This window comes from Sapajus apella, unplaced genomic scaffold (genome assembly GCF_009761245.1).
Source record: "Sapajus apella isolate SASKATOON/1434 unplaced genomic scaffold, GSC_monkey_1.0 scaffold14, whole genome shotgun sequence".
NCBI classification, from domain to species: domain Eukaryota; kingdom Metazoa; phylum Chordata; class Mammalia; order Primates; family Cebidae; genus Sapajus; species Sapajus apella.
Window position 1 is genome coordinate 4987800 of NW_022436954.1, and position 25080 is coordinate 5012879.

A 25080-nucleotide genomic window follows, 5' to 3' on the forward strand; every position below is an offset into this window, starting at 1 on the left:
CCAGCTAATTTTTTAAAACTTTTTTGTAGAGATGGGATCTCACTTTGTTGCCCAGGCTGGTCTTGAATTCTTGGGCTCAAGTAGTCCTCTTGCCTTGGACTCCTAAAGCACTGGGATTACTGATGTGAGCCACTGCACCTGCCTCAGTGTTTTGAAGCTCTGTTATCAGGGACATACACATTGAAGATTTTTATATCTCTGTGAGATACTGACCTTTTCATCATTATAAGGTATCCTTCTTTATCTCTGATAATATTCCTTGTCTTATAATTTATTTCTTTTGATGTTAATATAGTCACTTTAACTTTCTTATGTGTACTCTTTTCCTGGTATAATCTTTTTCCATCCTTTTACTTTTAACCTGTGTCTCTGTGTTTAAAGTATGTCTCTTTTAAGCAGGTAAAATATACAAATCTTACAACAGTAAGCTTCCATTTGCCCTGCCCCATCTTAGTGCCATTGTTGTCATAATTTCATCTATATATACATTATATGTTTAAAAGGGTTTTTTTATTTTAGTTTAGTTTTTAGGTAGAGAAAAGGTCTCACCATTACTTCTCGGCCTTTTGGCTAAGATCAAGTGAGAAAAGGTCTTACCATATTGCCCAGGCTGGCCTCAAACTTCTGGGCTCAAGCAATCCTCCCACCTTGGCCTCCCAAAGTGCTGAGATTACAGGTGTGAGCCTCTGTAACCAGCCTATGTGTATATGATAAACCCAGCACTATAGTGTTACACTGTGCTTTAAAATCGTGTTTCTTATGTCACCAGCAGGCACAGTGGCACACGCCTGTAGTCTTAGACACTCAGGAGGTTGAGGCAGGACAACAGCTTGAGCCCAGGAGTTCAAGGCTATAGTGCACCATAACTGTCCTTGTGAACAGCCAATGCACTCAAGCCTCAGCAACAGAGTGAGACCCTCATCTCAAAAAAAAAAATCATATGTATCTTAAAGAAATTAGAGATAGCCGGGCGCGGTGGCTCAAGCCTGTAATCCCAGCACTGTGGGAGGCCGAGGCGGGTAGATCACGAGGTCAAGAGATCGAGACCATCCTGGTCAACATGGTGAAACCCCGTCTCTACTAAAAACACAAAAAATTAGCTGGACATGGTGGCACGTGCCTGTAATCCCAGCGACTCAGGAGGCTGAGGCAGGAGAATTGCCTGAACCCAGGAGGCGGAGGTTGCGGTGAGCCGAGATCGCACCATTGCACTCCAGCCTGCGGAACAAGAGCGAAACTCCGTCTCAAAAAAAAAAAAAAAAAAAAATTAGAGATAAAAAATACATAGTCTTTTATATTTAGCTACATATTTACTATTTCCAGTGCTCTTCATTTCTTCCTGCAGGTGAGCTACCATCTGGTATCATTTGCCTTCATTCTGAAAAATTATTTTAGTGTAAGCCTGCTGGTGATGAATTCTCTCAATTTTTGATTTCTGAAAATGTCTTTAGCCCTCATTTTTGAAAATGTGTTTCTCTGGATACTGGATTCTTGGTTGACAGGGTTTTTCTTTCAGTATTTGACTATACTGTTCCATTGTCTTCTGGCCTCCATTGTTTTTGATGAAAAGTCAGTCATATTTGTAACACTGATCCCTTTTATGTAATGTGTCACTTTTCTCTATCTGCTTCCCCTCCCCCTCACAAGCTCAGGTCAGAGGGGTAATTGCTGATGTTGTTACAAGGTTCAGAGGGTGGCACACCTCATACATGTGCATGAACACTCAATATCATCACACTCATGAGCTGCAAAAAAATCTCTATCTGCCTTAAAGATTTTCTTTTTATCTTTGGTTTCAGCAATTTGACTATGATGTGCCTAAGAGTGCATTTTCTTTGTGCTTAGACTCCACTGAACTTCTTGAATCTATAGTGTTTTCCACCATATTTGAGAAGTTTGGGGATATTATTTCTTCAAATATTGTTTTTTGCCTATTTTTCTCCTTCCTTTTCTAGGACTCCAGGTATACTTATATTAGGCTACTGGATATTGTCCTACAAGTCTCTGAGGCTTTACTCACTTTTCTTCAATCTTTGCTCCTCTCTTCAGTGAATGAGATAATTTCTACTGACCTATCTTCAAGGGCAGAGATTCTTTTCTCTGTCATTTCAAAACCACTGTTATGCATATCTAGTGAACTTTACCTTTTGAGACATGTTGTCAGCCAGGCTGGAGTGTAGTGGCATGATCACAACTCACTGCAGCCTCAATCTCTTGGGCTCAAGTGATCCTCCCACCTCGGTCTCCCAAGAAGCTGGGACTACAGGCACATACCACCATGCCTGATTCATTTTAAAACTATTTTGTAGAGATGGGGTCTGACTGTGTTGTCTGAGCTGTCTCAAACTCCAGAGCTCAAGTGATCCTCCTGCCTTGACCTCCCAAAGTTGTAGGATTATAGGTATAAGCCACTGCACCCAGCTTCCAGTGAATTTTTATTTCAGCTATTACTTATTTGAGCTCTACAACTTCCAGTTTTTGTTTCCATTTCTTTGTTACAATTTCTCTATCTGTTCACTTATTTTTCCTTTAATTCTTTGATCAAATTTTCCTATAATTCTTTGATCACAGGATAGCTGCTTTCCAGTCTGCCTGCAAAATCCAACACTATACCCAGTTAGACACTCAGAGTCAGGCTCTACGGATTGCTTTTCTTCCTGTGAGTTACACTTTCCACTTTATTTACATGTCTAGTAATTGTAGATTGAAAACTTGGCATTGTAGATAAGATGTTATAGCAACTCTGGGTTCTACTGTGTTCTTCTGAGGACTTTCTTTTTTTATATTCTAGTAGGCAGTTAACTTGCCTGGATTCAAACCGCCAACTGTCTCTCCTATCGTATGCAGCAGCTGCTATATCTGCTTAACTCTTACAGCATCTAGCCTGGCTCCCTGGCATCTTCCATGCTCCTGTATAATTTGGCAGACAGCTAAGGATTTAGGCTGATCATATTCAGATTTAGGGACTCACACTCTGTGATTTTTGTGTTCTTGTGATTTCCTCCTAAGTTTTCAGCTGTTTGGGCAATTATTAGGGTTTTTCCTCTAAACCGCAAGCCAATAGAGCTTTAACTTTCCATGGCTGCACTGTTCACAATTTAGGGATATACTATTTTAAAAAGCATGACACTCACAGATCTCATCTAGTATAGATCTGTCTTTTAAGGGTAGATTCCTCTCTGGCCTCTGCCTGCTTGCTTTGCTTGTTTCATTGGTTGGCTGGTTTTTCATTTTTGTTTTTGTTTTGCTGAGCTCCTTGGGATCTCACCTATACATCTGGAGTTTAACTGTCAACCAGGAACTTGGGCAGCATTTTCACTCAGATGTGGGGCCTCACCCTTTCTGTAGTTCTCTCCTGTTTCCAGGACTCCCCCTGAAGTTTCCAGCTTCTCTTCCATCTCTGACTTCTCTTCTCTGGCACCTCCCATCTGAAAGACTATAGTTTTCCACTGTCATTTCATTCTACTGAAGACACCATGGGTAATAATGCATAACTTCTGGCAAAAAAGTAAGAAATTTACAATTCTTCCTCCTTCTATTATAGTGTTTCAGGAGTCAACTCTCCTTCAAGTTCTAGGGACAGCTTTTGGATGCTTTCAGTTGTTTCTTATATTTTACTCAGATCTTTTAATTGTTATCTGTAAAAGGGTTTATGAACCACTTCACTCAATCTCCCTTAATGGAAATTTCCTCTAATCCAACAGAAAGTAATTTACTTTACTTTTTGGGTTTTTAAAAATAACACCTTACTTGGCCAGGCGCGGTGGCTCAGGCCTGTAATCCCAGCACTTTGGGAGGCCAAGGCAGGCAGACCACAAGGTCAAGAGATCGAGACCATCCTGGCCAACATGGTGAAACCTTGTCTCTGATAAAAATACAAAAATTAGCTAGGCATGGTAGCTAGCTCTTTCTCCCAAAAATAACCATTGAGCCTGTAGTCCCAGCTATTTGGGAGGCTGAGGCAGGAGAATCGCTTGAACCCAGCAGGCAAAGGTTGCAGTGAGCCAAGATCATGCCATTGCACTCCAGCATGGGTGACAAGAGCAAAACTCAATTAAAAAAAAAAAAAGCGTGTGTGCATGTGCACATGCTCACGCACACTTTTGAGTATACTTTCAATCTCTTTTAAACCAAATGTATCACATTTAGCAACTGTTAAGTGGACACCTTTCCATGTTAAAACATATACAGTGACATCACTCTTTTTTGTTTTGAGATGGAGCCTCACTCTGTTGCCCAGACTGGAGTACAGTGATGTGATCTTGGCTCACTGAAACTTCCACCTACCGGGTTCAAGTGATTCTCGTGCCTCAGCATCATGAGTAGCTGGGATTACAGGCATGTGCCAACATGCCCAGCTAATTTTTTTATTTTCAGTAGAGATGAGGTTTCACCATGTTGGCCAGCCTGGTCTCGAACACCTGACCTCAAATGATGTGTGAGCTTTGGCCTCCCATAGTGCTGGGATTACAGGAATGAGCCCCCGCACCCGCCCCAAATTTCTTCTTTTTAATGGTTATAATATTTAGTCAAAATAAATATACTACTTACTTAATCACTCCCTTTTTAATGGACATTTGACTTTTTTATAGGTTTTAGTTATTACAAAGTTATTGTAGTGTTTCTATCATATAAGTTCTTACAAGAAAGTGCTAAGTCAAAAGGATTAAACATTTAAATTTTTAAGGGCAAGACAGGGTGTGGCGCTCACACCTGTAATGCCAGCACTCTCAGAGGCCGAGGCAAGAGGATCATTTGAAGCTAGGAATGAGAGTCCAGCCTGGGCAACATGAGATACCCATCTCTACAAAAAATACAAAAATTAGCCAGGCATGCTGGTGTGTGCCTGTAGTCCCAGCTACTTGGGAGGCTGAGCTGAGAGGATCACTCGAGCCCAGGAGTTCAAGGCTGCAGTGAGCTGTGATCACACCACTGCGCTCTAGCTGGGCAACAGAGTGAGACCCTGTCCAAAAATAAAAAAAAAATAATAATAATAATAATTGAGTTTTAAAAAGTAAATATTTAATGGCTACTGCCCAACTAGCTTTCCAAAGGATTATGCCAATTACACTCAACAAACTACAAGAGAGTCTCAGGTATTTTTTTTCCTCGTGTCTTCTGTTATTGCGGCCGTATATTTCATTTCTACATTTTAAAAATTTATTTTTTTATTTTGTGGGTACATAGAAGGTGTATATATTGATGAGTTATTTGAGATACCCTAATATAGGCATGTAATGCATAATAATCACATCAGAGTAAATGGGGTATCCATCATCTCAAGCATTCATTTGTATTACAGGCAATAATTATACTTAGTTATTTTTATATTACAATTACTTCTAACTATAGTCACCCTGTTGTGCTAGCAAATGTCAGGTCTTATTAATTCTAACTATTTTTTGTACCCATTAACCAACCCCACTTCCTACCCATTCCTCTCTACCCTTCCCAGCCTCCAGGACCCTTCTACTATGTATTCTACATGTTTTAACACCATAATATATTGTTATCATTTTTGCTTTTTACTGTCAATTACCACTTAGAAAAATTACAACATTAGAAATTTGTTATGTTTACCTATATGTTTACTATTTTTAGCATTCTTTATTCCTTTAAGTCTACCAAAGTTTCCATTGTTATCACATTCCTCTTGCCAGAAGAACATTCTTTACTACTTTGAGCCTCAGCTATTTTTATACATTATCTTACATTTACCCATACATTCGGCAGTTTGGTGTTCTTCCTTTCTTCTTGTGGATCTGAATTACTGTCCATTAGTAGAATTTTCCTCTCAGTCCAAAAACTTCTTTCAGGTAGATCTGGTAGCAAGTAATTCTTAGTCTTTCTTTATCTAGGAATGCCTTTATTTTGCCTTCATTTTTGAAGAATACTTTTGCTAGATTATAAAAATTTTGATTTTGTTTTCTTCTTTCAGCACTTTAAATATGTTGTTCCATTGCCTTCTGTCCTACACTGTTTCTGCTGAGAAGTCAGCAAACATTCATACTGTTATAATTAAAAACTTGAAGAGTTACCTTTGTCTTGCTTTCAAGACATTCCTTTTTTTTTTTTTTTTTTTTTAAAGACAGGGTCTTACTTAATTGCCCAGGTTGGAGTACAGTGGTGTGATATCAGCTCGCTGCAACCTCCACTTCCTGATTCAAGTGATTCTCTTGCCTTGGTTTCACAAGTAGGTAGGACTATAGGCATACACCACCACACCTAGTTAATTTTTATATTTTTAGTAGAGATGGGGTTTCACTGCATTGGCCAGGCTGGTCTCGAACTCCTGACCTCAAATGATCTGCCCGCATCGGCCTCCCAAAGTGCTGGGATTAAAGGTGTGAGCCACCATGCCTGGCCTCTTTATGTCTTTGCCTGTCAATAATTTGACCAGGATATGCCTAGATGTAGATCCCTCAATATTTATACAATTTGAAGTTTTCATAGATTCACAATTTTCATCAAATGTATGAAGTTTCTCGCTATTACTACTTCACAAATTTTTTTCTCTGCCCTTTCCTCTCCTTTCCTTGTAGAATTCTGTGACACATGTGCTGGTATGCCTGATGTCCCACAGATCTCTGAGGCTCTGTTCATTTTTTCCTCTCAGATTCTTCAGACTGGCAATTTCTATTGATCTATCTTTGAGTTCACTGACTTTTTTTTTTTTTTTTTTGGAGACAAAGTCTCACTCTGTTGCCAGGCTGGAGTGCAGTGGAGCAATCTTGGCTCACTGCAGTCTCCACCTCCCGAGTAGCTGGGATTACTTACAGATGCGTGCTACCACACCCAGCTAATTTTTATATTTTTAGTAAAGATGAGGTTTCACCATGTTGGTAAGAAGAGTCTCGATCTTCTGACCTTGTGACCCACCTGCCTCGGCCTCCCAAAGTGCTAGGATTACAGGCATGAGCCACCGCTCCCGGCCTGATTCTGCTGTGCCTCAAATCTACTGTTGAATCCCTGCAGTGAATTTTGCATTTTAGTTACTGTATTTTTCATCTCCAGAATTTGCATTTGGTTCTTTTTTTATAGTTTCTATGTTTTATTGAGATTTATTGAGTCACTGTCATCATACATTTCTTTAAATATTTAAACATAACATAGTTTCCTTTATTTCCTGAACATATCTATAATAGCAGTGTTGAGGTCTTTGTTTACTAAATCTAACATCCAGGCTTACTCAGAGACAGTTTCTATTGACTATCTTCCCTAAATATGAACCACTCTTTCTTGGTTTTCTGTCCCGTTATTGTTATTTGTAGCCATTCCTTACAGACACGTTGCATCATAATAAAAAAGAAACAAACTAGATGTTTTAGAGAACATATTATAGCAGCTCTCAATTGTAATTTTTTATGTGTTTTTTATTTCTTTAGTAATCTGCCTTGACTAAATCTACAAAATCTGTCTCCCTTGTGATGTGTGGTCATTTGATATCTCTACTCAGGTTCTTTTCTTTTTTTCCCCCAGTTTATTTTCTTTTCAAATTATTGTTTTTATTTTTAAGCCTGACTTGCTAACACACAGCTTAGTGATCAAGCAATGATCGGTTAAAGGTGGTGTTCACATTTCTTGAGCCTGCTAGGCTTCCAGCCTCTGCCCCATGGATCTGTGCAGGGTTAAGGAGCACAAAGTTCAAGGAGTTTTCAGGTCTATCCCACTTTTACTTTTAGATTAGCCCTCCTGCATTTCCTCTACACATTCATGCAGATTCCCAGTCAGCCTGGGACAAGTGGGTACCATGGGATCTCTCTAGTCTTACCTGCATGTGTGCAGGGGCTTCTAAGTCAGCCAGAAATGTGTGGAAAGCCCTTCAAAGCCCTCTATAACTGTCTCATTTCCAGGATCTCTGTTAATTACGTTTTTGGCTACTTTGCCAGTCTGTTGCCTGACCCACTTGGGATAGCTCTCTCACTACCAGAACTGTTGGCTTTCCTTGTTCTCTTGCTAGTGAGGGTCATTACTTTCACTGTCAATGCCACCGGACAGGGGCTTTTCACCTGCTCCAAATCAAGCAAGTTCCCTCTGGCAGCCAAGCTCCTAGTTTTCATGGCCTGTTCCATCCTGACAGAACTATCACACCAATGATATGAGGGGATGGGAGTAACCCCCACCATTGTAGGCAAGGATGTCAAAGCCTCCCATTGTTCTTACCCAAAGTTTGGCAGTTTCTCATGGATAAATGCTTCTCCATTTATCTCTTGCATTTATTCTATTTCTAGAGCCCTGAAACAGTTGCTTTTCACAATTTTGTCCAGTATTATTGTTGTTTTGGGGGGAAAGATTTTCTGACTTCCTCACTCTAACTACTAAAGTCCTGATTCTGTCCTCAGCTACTTTTAAATGCCCTCTTTCATCTTCAAATGTATCACCCCATCACATGATATGAAAGTGCATTGTAAGTCAAATGTGAGATCATCAAGAATAATGAACAGGCTGGGCACAATGACTCATATCTGTAATCCCAGCACTTTGGGAGGCCGAAGTGGGCAGATCACCCGAGGTGATCTGAGACCAGCCTGGCCAACATGGTGAAACCTTGTCTCTACTAAAAATACAAAAAATTAGCTGAGTGTCGTGGCATGTGCCTGTAATCCCAGCTACTTGGGAGGCTGAGGCAGAAGAATCACTTGAACCTGGGAGGCGGAGGTTGCAGTGAGCTGAGATTGCACCACTGCACTCCAGCCTGAGTGACACAGCGAGATCCACCACAAAACAAACAAACAAACAATAGTGAACATACTTCACACCAGTTGTCTAAGCTATTATACCATGCACTTCTAGGTCTTGAGCATGTAAAATGTAAAAGACTGCTGCACAACTCTATCTGGTCTAAAAAAAAAAAGCAAACAAACACCTGTGTTTCCTTCAAGTCTTATCTAAGCATCGGGAGCAAGTTTCACCTTCATTCTCACATGTGAGAAAGGACAGCCCTGATAGCCTTCTCTGTGTATACAAATATACACAGAAGGCTTTTCTCTGAAAAACTTTGTTCACTCTGTCAACATGATACATTTTCTTTTTGTTATAGAAATGGTTCATACTGCTGTACCTTACCCTACGAAAACTGCACATCACCTGGCTAGCTCTTGTCATTCAGCAAATACATATTACTATTAGTCTTCTCATTCTTTGATAAGGACCCAACACAAGAAAAAGCTAAATACAGTCCATTATCAGTAAGAGGCAAAGAGGAATCAAGGTTCAAGAACTTCTGACTCTTAGTTCTATGAATATGCACCTCATAAAATTAAAAGCATTTTTCAATACTGTTACTAGGTTGACACCGTTGTTTGTGACATTTATCTACACAGTCCACCCTAAATTAATTCCAATATTACTTATGAAACTTCTTAAAATGCTTTTTTTTTTTTTTGGTCTCACAAAAGTCTTCAACGGGGGCTAGGCACAGTGGCTCACACCTGTAATCTTGGCACTTCGGGAGGCTAAGGTGGGAGGATCACTTGAGCTCCGGAGTTCAAGATCACCCTGGTCAACATAGCGAAACCCTGTTTCTACTAAAAATATAAAAATTAGCCAGGCATGATGGTGTGTGCCTACAAACCCAGCTACTTGAGAAGCTGACACATGAGGATTGCCTGAACCCAGGAGGCAGAGGTTGCAGTGAGCAGAGATTATGCCACTGCACTCCAGCCTGGGTGACAGAGTGAGACTCTATCTGAAAAAAAGAAAGTTCTTCAACAGCAAATGGCTTCCCAAACTAAGTATCATACATTGAATCAGGGCAAACATCATGGCAAACTAAATTTCCCAGTCATTTCTTCCCTGAGGTTAGTGGTAGAACATGACAGGCAAATGTGAATGGGAAATGCAGTAACAGCACTAACAAGGACTCAGCCCCCGCCTATGGAGAACATGCAGCATGCTGGCATCAGGCAGACAAAGGAGCCTTTGCTCTGCAGTTTCGAACCTGCTCCAGAACCCCTCCTAGCTAGGGCAGAGCTCACAACACCGCAGCCTCCAAAGTGCTCCAACAGGGGATGCTCCATCTGAAAAGGGGAAATGCCAAAGGTGATGTCTCCTTTACAGCAATAAGTTTTAAATAATCCAGACTAAGTCTCTTGAAGCCAGCAGTCCATTACAAGTAGAGTTAACTGATAAGGTGGAATTGATTACAAGAAGGGAATTCAATTGCAAGACTCCTGACAACACTATAATCTAATGCTGCTTGGGAGGGAAATCACTCTTTTTCTTTGGCATTTTCATTAAAGCACCACCTGACTGCAGTTTAAAAAGCAGCATCAGAAAAAATAGCCTCTTTCACTGCCCTTCCTAGATAGATTAATCTGACCTGTCTGTAAATAATGGAATTTCTATTTAAGCCCCAGCTTGTGATTCATTTTGTTTACCCAGTAATGGTATGCCAGATGACAAATATTCATGGATTGTGGGTTTTTTCCATGAAGGTGGCTAACAAGTAAGGGGATGGTGTTAAAACCCAAGACATCATTCAGAGAAACCCAAGACTTGTGGGGCTACTTTCCTGAGAGAAGCAGTGTTTAATGGCAACAGCTTGAACCTTCTTCCCTTTTTGTCTCTTAGTAGACACAAGGTCTCGCTATGTTGCCCAGGCTGGTCACGAAATGTCTTCTCTTTTTTCAGGAGCCCTACTGCCATTCAGCTTAAATGGAAAGGTCTATCAAGTTTTGACAGCAATTATCTCTTCCTCTTTTTTTTTTTTTTAAATAAAATGCTGATAAGACAGGGGCAGTGCCTCATGCCTGTAGTACCAGGACTTTGGGAGGTCAAGGTGGGAGGACTGCCTGAGCTCAGGAGTTCAAGACCAGCCTGGGCACCATGACAAAACCCTGTCTCTACTAAAAATACAAAAAATTAGCTGGGCGTGGTGGCAGTGCCTGTGGTCCCAGCTACTCGTGAGAATCAGGTGAAGGTTGCAGTGAGCCAAGATTGTGGCATTGCACGCCAGCCTGGGTGAGAGAGCGAGACCTCATCTCACACACAAAAAAAACAAAAAACAAAAAACTGATTCTTAAGAGATGAACACATTTTACACCTGGGTTTTGGAAAAAATATATGCAGCCCAGCTAGGCATAGTGACTCATACCTACAATCCCAGCACTCTGGGAGGTGGGATAGGAGGATCAGTTGAGCTGAGGACAGCAGCCTGGACAACACATCAAAACTGCATCTTTGGCCTGAAGTGGCGACTCATGCCTATAATCCCAGCACTTTGGGAGGCCGAGGTGGGCAGATTGCTTCGCTTGAGGTCAGGAGTTCGTGACCAGCCCGGCCAACATGGTGAAACCCCTATCTCTACTAAAATTAGAAAAACTAGCTGGGCATGGTGGTGGGCGCCTGTAATCCCAGCTACTCGGGAGGCTGAGGCAGGAGAATTGCTTGAACTGGGGAGGCGGAAGTTGCTGTGAGCCAAGATTGTGCCACTGCACTCCAGCCTGGGTGACAAAGTAAGACTCCGTAATAAAAACAAAACAAAACAAAAACTGCATCTCTACAACAAAAAAAAAAAAAAAAAAAACAACAGAAAATAATTAACTAGGTGTGGTGGTTCATGCCTGTAGGCCCCATTACTTAGGAGGCTGAGGCAGGAGGATCACTGGAGCCCAGAAGTTTGAGGTTACAATGAGTTTTTTTTTTTTTTTTTTGAGATGGAGTCTTGGTCTGTTGTCCAAGCTAGAGTGCAGTGGTGTGATCCTGGCTCACTGCAGCCTCCGCCTCCCGGGTTCAAGTGATTCTCCTGCCTCAGTCTCCTGAGTGACTGGTACTACAGGCACCTACCACCATGCCCTTCTAATTTTTGTATTTTTAGTCGAGCTGGGGTTTTACCATGTTGGTCAAGCTGGCCTCGAACTTCAGACCTCAGCTGATACATCCCTGCCTAGGCCTCTGAAACTGCTGGGATTACAGGCATGAGCAATGGTGGCTGGCCTACAATGAACTTTGACTGCACTGCTGCACTCTAGCCTGGGCCACATGGTGAGACCCTGTCTCTAGGAAAAAAAAGGAAAAATGCATACAAATATATTAAATCTGTTCTGTGTTAATAACAGGAAGGTGAAAATGTCTTCCAAACTCATCAAAGGAGAACTTAAAGACATAAAAATAATAATTCATTAAATATGAAAAGTTCAAGATACATAAAATTTTAAGACTTCATTAAACAGAATCATATTGCTAAATAAAATGTGTAATGTGCATAAAATATATGAATGTGAATTTATTCTTGCATTTTAATAGCAAGAAATTGGAAACAATCTAAAGTCCATCAGTAAGTCAGTCTAGTTAATTATGGTAGATCCATACAATAACATACTATGAAGCTGTTGAAAGAAAACAAAGAAAGCTCTTCATGTGGACATGTGGAAAGATCTCCAACATTAATTTTTTCATTAAAAATGAAAATCAAGGTGCAGAACAATGTTCATAGTATGTTAACATTAATTTGTTTTAAGGTGAGAGAAAGACATTATATATAATTATATATATTTATGTTTGCTTGTATATACATAAAAACAGTTGGAAAGACACACAAGAAGCTAATAAAGTACTAATTTGGCAGGATTTGGGAACTGAGCAGATGGGGAATTAAGGTGAGGACGCAACTAACCATGTATCTCTTTCTATATCATTTGAATTTTGAACTTGTGAATGTATTGCCTATTCACACATTTAAAAAAATAATAAAACAAAGAGTTCCACCAAATGGGCATCCCTCTCTCAGCCGTGCACTGTGACAGCAGAGTACAAGTCATGCCTGAGTCTGGGAGGTCTGTGGTTGGGAATCTATCACTGGCTTTTGTGAAAAAGGCAGGTCACGCATATATAAAGCATCTTTCCCTGTTTGCTGAAGTAAAATCCATGAAGAACTTCTCCAATAATTCCTAACCAAAACTCTCATCTGTTAGGAAAAGTTCTGAACTAGAGTTCAAAAATCTCCTTGGTTTGCAAGGTACAGTTGTAGAGCTCAAGCTTCAGCACCCCCTAAGAGCTTGTCAGAAATGCAGAATTTCAGGCCTCAACCCAGGCCTTCTGAAATCACAATCTGCATTTTAACAAGATACCCAGGAGATTCTTACCCACATTAGAGTTTGAGAAGCACTGAACTATGGTGCACTTTCTCTTTTTTTTTTTTTGAGACGGAGTTTCGCTCTTGTACCCAGGCTGGAGTGCAATGGCGCGATCTCAGCTCACCGCAACCTCCGCCTCCTGGGTTCAGGCAATACTCCTGCCTCAGCCTCCTGAGTAGTTGGGATTACAGGCACGCGCCAGCATGCCCAGCTAATTTTTTGTATTTTCAGTAGAGACGGGGTTTCACCGTGTTGACCAGGATAGTCTCGATCTCTTGACCTCGTGATCCACCCGCCTTGGCCTCCCAAAGTGCTGGGATTACAGGCTTGAGCCACTGCGCCCGGCCTGGTGCACTTTCAATTAAGGTTTTTACTACATAAGAGTTGCATTTTGAACAAAAACCACATTATTAGATTTAGTATGTGGGTAAAGGTTGGTTTTGTGAAATACAAGGAGGCCTTCTCCCTCTTGTGTAGTAAAAACCTTAAATGAAATACAAGCAGGCCTTCTCCTGTAGTTTGGCACTACTTAAGTAACTACTGTCAATATTTGCAACTTTACAACCACTATGGAGAACAGTTTGGAGGTTCCTCAAAAAAACTAAAAATAGAGACCTTACAATCCAGCAATCCCACTGCTGGGTTTATTCCCCAAATAAAGAAAATCAGTACATAAAAGAGGTCTCTGCACTCCCATGTTTACTGCAGCACTATGCACAATAGGCAAGAGGTCAGGAGTTCGAGACCAGCCTGGCCAACATGGTGAAACCCTGTCTCCACTAAAAATACAAAAATTAGTTGGGTGTGGTGGTGGGCGCCTGTAATCCCAGCTGCTTGGTAGGCTGAGGCATGAGAATCACTTTAACCTGGGAGGTAGAGGTTGCAGTGAGCCGAGACCATGCCATTGTACTCCAGCCTGGGCGACAAGAGCAAGACTCAGTTAAAAAACAAAAAGGAATTCGCATTCTAACAAGATTCTCAGGTTATTCCTGTTCACATTAAAGTCTGAGAAACAATGAATATAGAAGGGATGCTCAAATTTAGTCCTGCAACTGAAATCAAAACCCTAAGTTCTTTTTTTTGAGACAGAGTCTTGCTTTGTCGCCCAGGTACAGTGTAGTGGCACAATCGACGCACTGCAACCTCTGCCTTCCGGATTCAAGGGATTCTTCTGCCTCAGCCTCCTAAGTAGCTGAGACTATAGTCATGCACCACCACGCCTGGTGTATTTTTAGTAGAGACGGGGTTTCACCACATTGGCCAGGCTGGCCTTGAGCTCCTGACCTCGTGATCTGCCTGCCTTGGCCTCCCAAAGTGTTGGGATTACAGGCGTGAGCCACCACCCCCGGCCACACTTTTTAACCTATCATGCTGCATTTTTAAAATAGGAAAGAGTGAGTAATGGCTCTCCACTGGAGTGCAAAGAACAGCCCTACAACGGCCAACATTATTGTCACTCCTTGTCAATGGCCTGGATAACAACGTAAGAGGTGATTATTAACCGGCAGGTAGCACAAAAGAGGAGGCTGATGAGGCAGGAAGAAGCAGAGTCAAACCATCCTGACTGGCTGGATGCCAGGCTGGACACTTAACGAGGTAAGCACATAACAAGTTTTACATTTAGGTTAAAAATTTCAATAATGAAGGTATAAGATGTATGTGGTGGTTTGCTTGGCAGTAAAACATATGGAAACATTCTAGGAATAGATCCAAAAGTGTGCCATGAATTTAATATAATAGCATTTCAAATCAGCAGAAAAAAATGAATAATTCAATAATGTTGGAGTAACTAGGCAGCTAGCTGGAAAAAAACTAATTTGAACCCCTACCTCACATCTTATCTTAAAATAAATTCTAGATGCATAAAAGATTTAAGTACACACACACAAACACAAACACACACAAATCCATGTAAGTACTAACAGAAAATATGGGTATTTTTTAAACAGCCTCAAGTAGACAAGGCCTTTATAAGTATGAATAAAATTAAAACCAATGAAGTCCAGAGGCCATTTTTAAAAGATGGCGACATTTTATTACATTAAAGAAAAAATTCTGCAAAACACCAGCATAAACAGAGCTTGAAGACAAATGACAGAATGGGAGCAGGGGTGGGGGGGGCAACTTGTGACTCATATCCAAGACACAGGGCTATTTTCAAAAATCCCCAAAAATCAAGAAGAAAAAAGCCCAACAAGCCAAGGGAAACATGGGCAACACTGAGTCTGGAGGGACTACAGAGGCTGGGTGCTGTCCTCCAATAGCGGAAGGCTACTTTTGTGGGAGTGAAAAAACGGAGTCATTCATTGCTACAAATGATTGAATCAGGACTCATGGCGGAAATTCCCATGAGTTAAGTTTTAGCTGAACATACAGAACTTACTAATGATTTGGGCAGTCCATACAATGGAATGAGCCTGCTTTAACAAGTGCTGAATTGTTGCTCAGTGGAAGCACTCAGGCCAAGGCTAGATGAGGGACAACTTGTATGATATTTTTGGAAAGCATGAGATGGGAAACTAAACCGCATGATTATTGAGGATGCTTAAAACCCTGAAATTATGCACTTCTATTTAAAGCCTACGTCCACTCTGGAAAAAGGAAAATAAATCAAATAACGATGGGCTCTCACAGCTCTGTAAAGACTGGAAGCCACGGTGTTTATCGCTCCTAGATTTTTATTCAAAGTATGGTGCTCTCTGGAGTGGGGATGGAAGAGGATATGAAGGTTTTGTTAAATCATAAGTCCTACACTCAGGAGTATTTTAGTTTGTTTCGGTTTTTGTCATGTGTGTGTGTGGTAGTGGAACTGGGCAGTCCTATTTCACATTACTCTCCTGGACTCCCCAGACACTGACAGCAAAAGCACAATTTTGAAAGAGAGTGAATTAGGGCTGGAGGGTTGAGTGTGAGGTCTCAGTAGCATAGCCACATAACCTGTGGGACATACTTATGTCTCTACGTCATTTACAACAGTCCAATTACAAGCTAAAAATCACAGACAAATCAATAGTTCAAGAATTCAACTGACAGGTGGACAGTGTTCCAGAAGCTAGTCTGGAAGGCACCTGGGCAGAATCTGAAACCGTGTTAAGAGGAGCGCAGAAGGCCGGGTGCAGTGGCTCACGCCTGTAATCCCGGCACTTTGGGAGGCCAAGGTGGGTGGATCACTTGAGGTCAGGAGTTTGAGATCAGCTTGGCCAATAGGGTGAAATCCTGCCTCTACTAAAAATATAAAAATTAGCCAGGTGTGGTGGCAGGTGCCTGTAATCCCAGCTACTTGGGAGGCTAAGGCAGGAGAATTGCTTGAACTCAGGAGGTGGAGGTAGCACTGAGCTGAGATCACATTACTGAACTCCAGCCTGGGTGACAGAGCAAGGCTCTGTCTCAAAAAAAAAAGGGGGGGCACAGGAGAGGAGACTAGCAGGGAGGAGGCTGGTCTCAGGCAGCCATCATGCATGCTGAACCCATGCATGGTGTGTCTGGGCAGCAGCGCTGACATGTTTTCCATGCAGAAATTCCCTCTGTAATACTAGTAATTTATCAACTAAAGTTAAAATGAAGAACTTTCATTTACTTTGCATTCTAAAGCTTAAACCAAAGCAATTTTAGTTGGAGAAAGCTGAGGAACAAAAACCCATAAAGATTATGAAGGGGGCACCTTACCTATCTCAGAGCTCCTGAAGTTGGCAACCATGAGTTTTTAGCATGGCTTCTAATGTCTCTTCAAAATCGAGGGCTTCCTTTCTTTTTGATATGGACATGCCACCAAGTACTTTTTAGCCATGACTGGGAAACACTTTTAGTTCAAAATATAATAAAAAAAATGAGTGGTAAGAAAAAATGATATAAATATATTTTTTGAGATGGAGTCTGTATCTGTCATCCAGGCTGGAATGCAGTGGTGTGATCTCAGCTCACTGCAACCTCCACATCCTGGGTTCAAGCCATTCTTTTGCCTCAGCCTCCTGAGTAGCTGCATCACCAAGCCCTGCTAATTTTTGAGTAGAAATAGGGTTTCACCACAATGGCCAGGCTGGTCTCAAACTCCTGACCTCAGGTGATCCACATGCCTCAGTCTCCCAAAGTGCTGAGATTACAGGAGTAAGCCACTGCGCTCAGCCAAAATAAGGTATCTTTGAGGTAAGAGAGCAATAAATAAGAGAAGAAATAAGAAACCCAAAGAGGAGATAAGAAGGATTATCTCAGGCACAATTACCTAAGATTCAAGACAGAATAAAAGTGAGCAAATGCTGGGGAGTGAAGGGAATCCCCCAAGACGGTGAGAAAGAGGAAGATGACACCATGACTGAGTTTCTACACAGGCCATCAGGGGGCACCATCGGTCAGAACAACTAACTCCCTGGCACCAGGGTACAGGGAGCCCTACCTAACTGGACTTCCAGGTGTATAGCCTGCTCCCAAATTGGGAACACATACTAAACTATAAGACATTAGAAATGCTTTTACAGCCAGATTAACAGAGAAAAAAAAAAACATCAAAAACAAACACACACACCCATCTGTCCCTATATTTGTGTATCCAAATCAGAAATGGCAATGATAGGTAGTGTGTCATTTGGTTTCCAGAAGTAGGGAGGGCCAGAGAAATTGGAAGAAATGTCATCACTTAGCTGGGCATGATGGCACATGCCTGTAGTCCCAGCTACTAGGGAGGCTAAGGGACAAGAATCACCTGAACCCAGGAGGCACAGGTTGTAGTGAGCCAAGATCGCACCACTGCTCTCAAGCTTGGGCGACAGAGCAAGATTCCATCTCAAAAAAAAAAAAAAAAAAGAAAGAAAGAAAAATAAATTCATCACTGCTGCTTTTGAAACTCAGCCAGCCTCAGGACAGTCAATGGCAGCAACACACAGTGGGACAGTGGACTTCAGACACAGGGATGGGGAAGAATTACGCTACTGGGGATTTCAGGGAGGGCAGAGAGGAAACTGGAACAATGACAATGTGATAAATGCCTCAGAAATAGGCATTTTATGCATATGTTAAAGCTTGGTTCTCATATGTTTAAGAAATTAGAATAAACATGGCATGTGTATCACAGGTATCTGAATAAGGAAGTCAATAACTGGCCGAGTATCACACTTAGCCAGGACAAGTATCCTTCTGGCTTGCTAATCCAGTTTCTTTCCATTCGATAGCTTTATAAATAATTAAATTTGTGAAGAGAAAAAAGGAAGAAAGCATTGCTTTAAAGTACATTTAACAAAGAGGTCTAGTGGGTGCGGTGGCTCACACCTGTAATCCCAGCACTTTGGGAGGCTGAAGTAGGAGGATCACTTGAGGCCAGAAGTTCCAGACCAACCTGAACAACAGATGTGGACCCCATCTCTATTAAAAAAACTGAAAAGTTAGCTGGGTGTAGTGGTGTGTGCCTATAGTCCTAGCTACTCTGGAGGACAGCTTGAACCCAGGAATCGGAGGCTCTGATAGCGCCACCCTAGCCTTGGCATGTTCTTCAGACTCAGACCTGCTGGCAGGCAAAAATCTTTCAATGACATCTCTTGAGCTACATTACCTTATAAATCACGGACACTATCAGCTGTTCCAATGACCTGCATAGAGGTTGGCAAGATCCTTTGCCCCAAGCATCAATGCAGAGCAATGCCTCCAGCGGCCACTAGTGAAGCCAATGAGCAGAACATAGGGAAGAAACTCAACTCCTCCATCTGGCAGCATATGGCCCGCCAGACCTAGTGCTCTATCTCGCAAAGCTAGCTATAAAGCTGAGATGAATAAATGCAACAAAAAAATCCTGAAACGCAGAGTAATAATGGCCATACAAAAGACAGGTGACATGGGTTAGAGTAGCAGCAGGAGGCAATAAAGAGCCAGAGACAGATTCAAGAAATTTTCTGGAGTCAGAATGTATAGAACTTGCTGATAGATTGCACATGCTGAGCATGAAAAAAAGCAAAGATGACTCCTGGGTTTTTGGCTTGAGCAACAGGGTGGAAGGCAGTGCCACTTACAGTCAGCCCTCTGTACCCACAGGTTCCATATCCATGGATCAAAAATATTTTGGAAAAAAGCCAGGTACCATGGCTCACTTCTGTAATCCCAGCATTTTGGGAGGCCAAAGCAGGCAGATCACTTGACTTCAGGAGTTCAACACCAGCCTGGCCAACACGGTGAAACCCCATCTCTACTAAAAATACAAAATTAGCTGGGCGTGGTGGCACATGCCTGTATTCCCAGCTACACGGGAGACTAAGGCATGAAAATCACTTAAACCTGGGAGTGAGCTGAGATCCCACCACTGCACCACAGCTTGGGCAAGAGAGCGAAACTCCATCTCAAAAAATATGCATATATATATATATATATATATATATATATGGAGAAAAAAAGGCTTGTTGTATCTGTACTGAACATGTTTTTTCTTTTCTTCTTTATTCCCTAAATAATACACAGTATTAACAACAATTTACATAGCATTTACATTGTATTAAGTATATAAGTATACAAGAGATTAAAGTATGGGGGAGGATGTGTCTAGGTTATATGCAAATACAGTGTCATATAGAAGGAACTTAAGTATCCATGGATTTTGGAATCTTTATTAGTCCGTTTTCACACTGCTTTAAAGATACTACACGAGACTTGGTAATTTATAAAGGGTTTTAATTGACTCACAGCTCCACAAGGTAGAGAGGCCTCAGGAAGCTTACAATCATGGCGAAGGCGAAGGGGAAGCAAGCATGGACTTTCTCACATGGTGGCAGGAGAGGTGTGTGAGAGCACAGGAAAAACTACCGTTTATAAAACCATCAGATCTTGTGAGAATTCACTCACTATCAAGAACAACATGGGGGAAACCAGTCCCATAATCCAATCACTTCCCACCAGGTTCCTCCCTTAACATCTGGGGATTACAATTTAAGATGAGATTTGAGTGGGGACACAAAGCTAATCTATATCAGTATCCCTTGTGGAGGGCTGCTCGTGGAACCAATGCCCAACAGATACTGAGGAATAAGTGTATTTAGATGAATAAAGATTGGGAGAGGAACAGATTTCTTTTTTTAGTGAGAAAGGTATAAAATAAAGAGATCTGTTTTGGCAATGCTAAGTTTGAAATATCTATTAGATATTTAGGTGGGGCTATCCAGTAGACAGCGAGTATACAAATTTAGAGATCAGAGAAAAGATCAAACTGGAGATGTCAATTTTAGACATACATAAACCTAATTAGAAGAAAATAGAGGATAATTTCTTCTTTTTTTTTTTTTTAATAGAGATGGAGTCTCGCTATGTTGCCCAGGCTGGTCTCGAACTCCTGGCCTCAAGCAATCCTTCCATCTTGGCCTCCCAAAATGCTAGGATCACAGACATGAGCCACCACGCCTGGCCCGGAAAAGATTTCTTAAGTAAGACATCAAAAAGCACAAATCTTTATAAACAGAAAAACCAAAGGAAACGTCTAAATTAAAACAAAGGATTTCTGCTGAACAGACACCATGAACAAAGTTAGCAGGTAGATGAGGGACAGAAGACATCTGCAACACTTATAACTGCCTTAGGATTAATAGCTAGAATATATAAGAAACTGCACTGGAAAAATGGAAAAATGATATGACTAGGTCATTCATAAAGGAAAAATCTGAAGACTACTTAGTATATACAGAAATCTAGGCATACTCATTAGTAATCAGAGAAACGTGAGTTAAAACAAGATATTAATAACATGTAAAACCTGCCAAATTCACAAAAATTTTAAAGTCAAACACTAAGGACTGCACTTAGTAGTGGAAATACAAATTAAGCAATCATGCATTACTTAGTGAAATTAAATATGATTATACTCTGTGACCCAACAATTACACTGGTTGGTATTTAGCCAGAGAAATTCTTGTATAAGTTCATAAGAAGACATATATGAGAATTTTCTTACTAATTTATTCAGTTTTATTTTATTTTATTTTATTTATTTTTTTTTTTGAGACCGAGTTTCGCTCTTGTTACCCAGGCTGGAGTGCAATGGCGCGATCTCGGCTCACCGCAACCTCCGCCTCCTGGGTTCAGGCAATTCTCCTGCCTCAGCCTCCTGAGTAGCTGGGATTACAGGCACGTGCCACCATGCCCAGCTAATTTTTTGTAGTTTTTTAGTAGAGACGGGGTTTCACCATGTTGACCAGGATGGTCTCGATCTCTTGACCTCGTGATCCACCCGCCTCGGCCTCCCAAAGTGCTGGGATTACAGGCTTGAGCCACCGCGCCCGGCCAGTTTTATTTTATTTTTGAGACAGTCTCACTCTGTTGCCCAGGCTGGAGTGCAGTGGTGGCACAAAAAGGCTCACTGCAGCCTCAACCTCCTGGGCTTCAGCGATCCTCCCACCTCAGTCACTTAAGTAGCTGGTAGCTGGGACTACGGGCACATGCCATCATGCCCAGCTAAGTTTTTACTTTCTGGTAGAGACGGGGTTTTTGTCACATTGCCCAGGTTGGTCTTGAACTCCTGGGCTCAAGCGATCCTTCTGCCTCAGCCTGCCAAAGTACAGGGATTACAGGTGTGAGCCACCACACCAGCAGAGCATTGTTTGTGGTACAGGGAGAACAAACGAGGTGTCCGTCACTAGGGGAACAGATAACTAAAATGCAGTAGATAAAGCAAGAAAAATACAATGCAGTGGCTAAAAGCATTATATAAACACAACACCAACAGAACTTAAAAACATAGTTTTAAATGAAGAAAGAATGAGAATGAGAATTATCAAGTAATACTATTTAAATAAATTTATTTTAAAAACACCATATAAGGATACACATATATCCAAGGATACATATTATACACATCAGATAAGATGCTAATGGGAGTGGGATGGGAATGGGAGAAGAGACACAACATGACAATAACAGAAAACAATAAAAATACCAGGGACCCTTGCAATGTCAATATAATGGTATTGTAAAAATAATTTTTTATTTGAAATTTTTATTTGAAAGAAAAAATTAAAAATTTATAGGGACAGAAGGAAGTTTCCTTATGTTTCAATTCTCCTTTCCAAACTGCCTGGCATTTGATTCATTTGACTTATCAGGTAAGGAAGGAAGCTAGTGGGGAGGGAGGGAGGAGGCCAACATGTATAAATGTGGCCTACTATATTGTATCTTGCACCACTTTGACCATGGCTTTTGTAATACTGCTGAAATTACACATATACACAGCTATCTTTTCACCCTGAAAGTTATATCCTTTAGGGCAGGACTGTATCATATTCATCCTCATGAACCCAAAACCCAACCCAGTGGATGGTCCAAATGATACATTCCATAAATGCTGACTGGCTGACTGGTTGGTTGGTTGGTTGCTAGACTGGATGGAAAATAAATCAAAATTAGAATCCAACTGAATTGTTTTCACCTCACGTGTACCCGTAGGTCTTGACTATTATTGTGCAGCCAATTGAATGTTTAAAAAATTATCATCAAAAATGGGTAGATGTCCTCCTAACATAATTTATTATAGCATAAAAATGCATATCCTTTGGATGACAGACTCATGGACAAACATCACAAAATTCAAGTTGACTCTACAGCTGCAAGGAGAAATTAGAGACACTACTGCAAAATCAGAATTATGAATGATAAAATTAACTTTAGGTGGAGGGAAAAATTAAAGATGCAGCACAAGCCAGGTAATCCCTATTGCCTGGCAGTGCCGGGTGCCTCACACCTTTGAAACTACTGATTCTACACTATGTGCATAATACACAAAAAACCTTCTTATTAGCCATGCTCAGTGGCTGACACCATTATCCCAACACTTTGGAAGGCTGAGGAAGGTGGATTGCTTGAGCCCAGGAGTTCAAGGCCAGCCTGGGCAACATAATTAGGCCCCGTCTCTATTTTCTTTTTTTTTTATTTATTTTTTATTTTTTATTTTTATTTATTTATTTATTTATTACTCTATAAAACAAATGTTTATGTTTGCATTTGACAGATGAGCTAGAAAACTTGGTAAGGTCATACAAGTAGAAAGTAGTGGCAATATGGGGATTGAGGTCCAGTTAGGCCTAATTCTTTTTTTTTTTTTTTTAAAGAAGAAGAAAGAAAGAAAGAAAAAGGAGGAATTAAAAAAAAAAGAATGAAGGAGAGGAAGAGAGAGGAAGAGGAAGAGGGAGAGAGAACAGGGGTGTTGCTTTATTGCCCGGGCTAGAATGCGGTCTAAAAATGGGTATGCCTATAATTGTGGTTAATAATAGAGACATGAGAAAAAAAATGAGGGAAGAAAATAACTAACAAGCAGCCAACCAATATTTCATTTAAACCTGTAAATAGATGTGATGTGATACTGATAAGAGCTTATATTTTGTGTATTTAAAGTAGAGAGTTCTATAAATGTTAATTAAATCTACTTGTTCCGGATCTGAGTTCAAGTCCTGGATATCGTTGTTAACTTTCTGTGTCATTGATCTGTCTAATATTGATGTTGCAGTCTCCTACTATTATTGTGTGGGAGTCTAAGTCTCTTTATAAGTCTTATATATCTGGGTATTCCTGTATTGGGTGCGTATATATTTAGGATCTTTAGCTCTTCTTGTTACATTGATCCTTTTATCATTATGTAATATCCTTCTTTGCTTCTTTTGATCTTTATTACTTTAAAGTCTATTTTATCAGCAAAAATTGCAACTCTCGCTTTCTATTTATTTATTTATTTTTGCTCTCGATTTGGTTGGTAAATCTATCTCCATCCCTTTGAGTCTTTGTGTATCCTTGCATGTGAGATGGGTCTGGATGCAGCATACCAATGGGTCTTGGCTTTTTTTTTTACCTGTCTGTGTCTTTGGATTGGGGGATTTAGTCGATTTAACTTTAGAACTAATAATAATATATGTGAGTTTAATACTGCCATTTAATGTTAGCTGGCTGTTTTGCCCATTAGTTGATGTAAATTCTTGATTATGTTGATGCTTTTTATTTTTTGGTATTTTTTAGAAAGGCTGATACTGGTTGTTCCTTTCTATGTGTAGTGGTTCTTTCAGAAGCTCTTATAAACCAGGCCTGGTGGTGATGAAATCTCTGAGTGCTTGCTTGTTCACAAAAGATTTTATTTTTCCTTCGCTTATGAAGCTTAGTTTGGCTGGATGCAAAATTCTGGGTTGAAAGTTCTTTTCATTAAGGATGTTGAATATTGGCCCCCACTCTCTTCTGGCTTGTAGGGTTTCTGCTGAGAGATCTGCTGTGAGCCTGATAGGCTTCCCTTTATGGGTAACCTGACCTTTCTCTCTGACTGCCCTCAGTATTTTCTCTCTCATTTCAACCCTGGTGAATCTGGCGATTATGTGCCTTGAGGTTGGTCTTCTTGAGGAATATCTTTGTGGTGTTCTCTGTATTACCTGGAGTTGAGTATTGTCCTGCCTTGCTAGGTTGGGAAAGTTTTCCTGAATAATATCCTGAAGCGTATTTTCCAGCTTGGATTGATTCTCTTCATCACATTCAGGTACACCTATCAAGTGTAGATTAGGTCTTTTCACATAGTCCCATATTTCTTGGAGACTTTGCTCGTTCCTTTTTATCCTTTTTTCGCTAATCTTGTCTTCTCGTTTTACTTCATTAAGTTGGTCTTCGACTTCTGATATCTTTTCTTCTGCTTGATCAATTCGGCTGTTAAAACTTGTGCGTACTTCGCAAAGTTCTTGTGTTGTGTTTTTCAGCTCCATTAATTCACTTATATTCCTCTCTAAACTGTGTGTTATTGTTAACATTTCGTCAAACCTTTTTTCAAGGTTCTTAGTTTCTTTGCATTGGTTAGAACAAGTTCTTTTAATTCCCAGAAGTTTCTTATCATCCACCTTTTAAAGCCTGCTTCTGTTAATGGAACACACTCGTTCTCCATCAGGCCTTGTTCCGTTGCTGATGAGGAACTGTGATGCCCTGTAGAGGGAGAGGCGTTCTGATTTTGGGTATTCTCAGCCTTTTTAGGCTGGTTTCTTCCCTTCGTTATAGATTTATCCATCTGTGGTCTTCATAATTACTG

The 25080-nt window shown here is 40.8% G+C and overlaps 1 protein-coding gene and 1 non-coding gene across 3 annotated transcripts in view; both read right to left on the bottom strand.

Moving 5' to 3' along the window:
• PACS1 (phosphofurin acidic cluster sorting protein 1) overlaps nucleotides 1-25080 on the bottom strand; it is a 188870-nt gene that overhangs the window by 109701 nt on the left and 54089 nt on the right. The gene's annotated exons all lie outside the window — the stretch shown is intronic.
• Nucleotides 1652-1757, bottom strand: LOC116555228. The gene has a single exon (XR_004270431.1). It is a non-coding gene; the product is annotated as a small nucleolar RNA U13 (small nucleolar RNA).